This window comes from Microtus oregoni, unplaced genomic scaffold, assembly GCF_018167655.1.
Source record: "Microtus oregoni isolate MIOR12 unplaced genomic scaffold, Mior012 000004F_ref0000308, whole genome shotgun sequence".
Taxonomy (NCBI): domain Eukaryota; kingdom Metazoa; phylum Chordata; class Mammalia; order Rodentia; family Cricetidae; genus Microtus; species Microtus oregoni.
This window is the reverse complement of record NW_024543063.1, coordinates 7,312,242-7,316,803: the sequence shown is the minus strand read 5'-3', so window position 1 is coordinate 7,316,803 and position 4,562 is coordinate 7,312,242. Positions and strand designations below refer to the sequence as shown.

At 44.9% G+C, this 4,562-nt stretch overlaps 1 non-coding gene across 1 annotated transcript; it reads right to left on the bottom strand.

Moving 5' to 3' along the window:
- Positions 1-211: 211 nt before the first annotated feature.
- On the bottom strand, positions 212-318 carry LOC121447700. Its single transcript, XR_005974228.1, has one exon. It is a non-coding gene; the product is annotated as a U6 spliceosomal RNA (small nuclear RNA).
- Positions 319-4,562: the final 4,244 nt, after the last annotated feature.

The following is a 4,562-nucleotide window of genomic DNA, read 5'->3' as shown; positions in this document are numbered from 1 at the left end:
ATTGGTGTAGTTGGGGGTTATGGCTTTGGTGATTACTCTTCAGCTGTAGGCAGAGGAGAGCCTTCTGTGTTTATTCCTCCAGGTGCCTACATCCCAGGGCTCAGGTGGTCGTTTTTCCTGATGTTGGTGTGGCTGAGGCTCCGGTGGTCAGATGATTTCTGGAGGTCACTGCGGTCATCATGGCTTGCCACATTGCTACTCATGCTTCTCCTCAAAAATGGAATGTTTCACCAGTTTGCGTGTCATCCTTGCACAGGGCCCTTGCTAATCTTCTCTGTACCATTCCAATTTTAGCATATGTGCTGCCGATGCGAGCACCCATCTAGATGAACTATTAAAAGAGGAGATGGAAGTGTGTCTGTTCTGTTCTTTACTGAACCCTCCTGCTAGATAGGAAGATTTTCTTATAAACTATACCTCAGTTAAGTTACTAGAGAAGCCAACAATTACTTCCCAGGTTTTCAAAAAATTATCTTAGGAGAGAGAGAGAGAGGATGATCAGACATTGGATGCACCACTCAGGAAGATCCTTAACTGTTTCTAAATTCAGCCTTGAGATATCAAAACCTTAGAGATAGATTTTTGAGAAAACAAAAGAAGAGGCCATGTGTTTACGGGTTTGAAGGGTTTATATTACACACGTATCCACAATCCCTCTGTTCATCTCTGGGAGTCATGCAAATGCCAGTGAATACAACAATTCAAGAAAAATTAATAAGAAACGCACAGTTTGACACCGGGACCCAGGGGATGGTTTTTCTGATAAATAAAAGGCTGTTTCATGCTGTCTGTGCAGGTAGGAAAAAACAGAAGCCAGGTATTTGGAGGAAACAGTAACACTCACACAGTGAGGGTGAAGATTAGGTTGGAAAGCTAGACCGTTAAAAGAGGTGCCCTGTAATCCTGAATGCGTAACTAAAGCCACACTGAGGGGTGGGGCATCTACTAGCCTGCGAGAGTGCGGAATTGGATGAAGATCTGTTAACTGCTCTCTGCAAACAGGTGGGGGAAAACCTTGAAGTGACAGGCTTGAGAGGAGTGGGAATTCCCAGGAGGCAATGGGAGGGGAAGGCATGCTCACTGCAGAGTTATGTAAGACATGAGCAAAACCTGTCTGCTTCACACTGCTAGTTTAAAAAGTGTGTGTGTGTGTGTGTGAGTGTGTGTATGCACACTCACACATGTACATGAATGTGTGCGTGCTTGTGAATGTATTCCATGTGTGTGCACTCGTGTGCATGCACATGCATGCATGCTTGTGAATGTATTCCATGTGAGTGCAGGTGCCCTCAGGGGCCCTGGAAATGGAGTTATCAGTGGTTTGAGTCACATGATTTGAGTTCTGGGAACTGAACCCTGGTCTTCTACAAGAACGGCAAATGTTCTTAACTTCTGAGCCATCTCTCCAGCCCCCTAAACTGCAAATTTTTGCTATGAGAAACTAAAATTTAAATAAATGGAAATATATGTTTCATAAGTAAATAAATACACACACCAGACTGACCAAAGACGTGGCAGAGCCATCTGTGAAAACCAGGAGGAGATAGCATTTGACCAAGAATGTGAGTCGTCTGGGGCTGGAGTTGAGCTCGGTTGGTTTGGCATTTGCCTAACATGCCCAAGGCCCTGGGTTCAGTCCCTAGTACCATGAAAAGGAGTAGAGGGGAGAATTGGATGCTATCTAACAGAACTCCGCGCGTGCGGGCGTGTATGTGCGTGTGTGCGTGTGTGTGTGCATGTGCGGGTGTGTGTCTGTGTGTGCTATCTAACAAAACTCTGCGCGTGCGGGCGTGTGTGTGCGTGTGTGCGTGTGCGGGTGTGTGTCTGTGTGTGCTATCTAACAAAACTCTGCGCGTGCGGGCGTGTGTGTGTGTGTGTGCGTGTGCGGGTGTGTGTCTGTGTGTGCTATCTTTTGATCTGTTGACCTGAAGTCAAGCTTATTGACTGTAGCAGTCTGCAATAGCCAGATAGAACACCTGGATACCCACACCCAGGACTGTGATTAATGAACCTGGCACAGCAGACAGTGGGGTAGGATGCAAGTGTAAAGACAGTTCCCCAAAATGGTAGAGAGACGTTTCCAGAAGTCATCACTAAATAAGTAAGTAAGTAAATAAATAAATAAATAAATAAAACCAGCATTCTGTCAGTTAGGACCAGGATGATCAGGGTTAAAAGGGTCTTGTTTTCCTGTCTTTTTTTTTGGGGGGGGGGGGTATCTACCATAACTGAAAAAAAAAAAGCTTCTGATTCATTAAAAAATAAATATAATTGTCTAAAATAGAAAACTTCTAAGTGGCTATTTTTATATTTTAACACTTAAAATTTGTAAAGTAGCCATTTCATGGTTTAAGAGATCATGTGCCCATTACATGTTAATTGCATTCCACGCTGGCCAATCCTCCAGGATTATAAATGATAAGTGACAAAGTCCACTCATAAAAACTAAATACCTGGCCGGGCGGTGGTGGCGCACGCCTTTAATCCCAGCACTTGGGAGGCAGAGGCAGGTGGATCTCTGTGAGTTCGAAACCAGCCTGGTCTACAAGAGCTAGTTCCAGGACAGGCTCCAAAACCACAGAGAAACCCTGTCTCGAAAAAAAAAAAATACCTTCTGGTCACGGTGTCACTCACCTTTAATCCCAGCACTTGGGAGACAGAAGCAGGCAGATCTCTCTTCATTCCTGGTCAGCCTGCTCTACATAGTGAGTTCCAGGACAGTCAGGGCTATGTAGAGAGGTCCAATCTCAAAAAAGCAAAACAATAAAGCAAAAAAAATAAACACCTGAAGGTTTCTAGGGAAGGTTTGGGGAAGAAAGTTGACAAGAAATTGTCATACTGCAGTAATATGACCTAGGGTAATATGACTTTAAGATAAATAGATAGTAGATAAGACAGGCGATGATGATGAAGATAGATAGATAGATAGATAGATAGATAGATAGATAGAGAAACAGAACATAGATGATAGAAGATAAATGATATTGATAAGTGAAAGAAGACAGATGATAGATGAACAAATAGATTGACAAATGATTGATAGATATGGTAGCGGGAAAATAAATGATGCTGATAAATGGAAGATAAAGATAGATGATAGATACATAGGTGATACATTGAGATAGAAAGAAATAGATGGTAGACTGGTAGATGATAAATCGATAATAGATGAGAGAGGGGACAGACATAGATGATAAGTAGATAGACAATGACAGAGATCTTAGATTGATGGATGGCGGTTAGATTGGTAGACGATGGATAGGCAATAGTTTGAAAGATGACAGGCAGATAGATGATAAGTTGACAGATGACAGATAGATGCTTTTCTTTTGCTTTGTCTGCTGGGAAAGACTGAAATTGTGGATGGGGAGTGGTCCCTTCTGAGCACCATCACTTGCTCGTGGAACTCGACTTCAGGAAGCAGCTGGTCTTCAGAAACTGCATATGAGCTAAAGCTGGGAAACTGCATATAAGTCTGGAAAGGCTTCTTCTTGGAGCTAAGGAGGAGCTGTGGGAACTCATCAGAGGACACAGGGCATCTGAAGGCCTCCCCACAGGCCAAACCCATGGGCTATTTGAACATCAAAGCAAATAATGAGAAGCAGAGGCAACCATCTTTCACGACAGCAATAGAGCAGGGATTCTGCCTAGCTCACGAGATTGAGAGTATCAGAAAGAGCAGCTCCCAGGCCAAGAGGGCTCTTGCACTGCAGAACCAGACCTAGAATACATCAGTCTCATGACTAATCAGACAAAAGGGGACCCAAGTGTCCCCTGTGTGGTTATCCTGTTTCTTTGCCCGTCACCATCAGGCATACGAACTACAGTGCCTAGAGCCATCTTGGGAGCCACAGGGACGTGCTAGCCACAGCACTCAGGCTAGAAATACCGCTCAATCACTTTCAAGGACAGCCTGATGGCAGATAGACATGGAAGAAAACAACCAGCGTTCTGCTGCAAGTCTGCGGGCCATGGTGTAGGAGCGGCGCTCAGACAGGTTCACCCTCAGATGTCATTACCAGGATTCATCAACACAGACCCCCTACCTCTTTGATGGCACACAATTTTAAACCTCCACCCACAGGCTGGGACTCTTGCACACACTGGGTCTCCTGTGAGTTGCAGTGGTTTTTGTTTCTTTGCTTGTTAGTTTTGTTTTGTTTTTTTTTTTTCCCATATCAAACATTCCTTGTCATTGTTCAGATGGAGTGGGTACTGCATGGGCAATCTCACAACCTCTGATGTCCCTACTGAATGGCACCAGAGCTGACTGATTCCATATCCTATGAGCAGCCCGTCCCCACCGCTAATCCCGGCTCTGCATGCCCTAGTTCCTGGAAGTCAGCCTGGCAGGGAATTCAATTAACCCTGCACCCTGGAGGGATAATTTCCTCGGTCCTTATGACTAGGGTAGAGATTGGCAGCAGAGAGAGATAGAGACTGTGCTTTTCCACACAGCCCTTTATGTCTCACAGGCAGCAGCCTGGGTGTGTGGGGAGGAGTGGCTCATCTGTCAGCTCACACGTCCTGCTTTCCTGTCCACTCCCATGTCTTTGCTACTA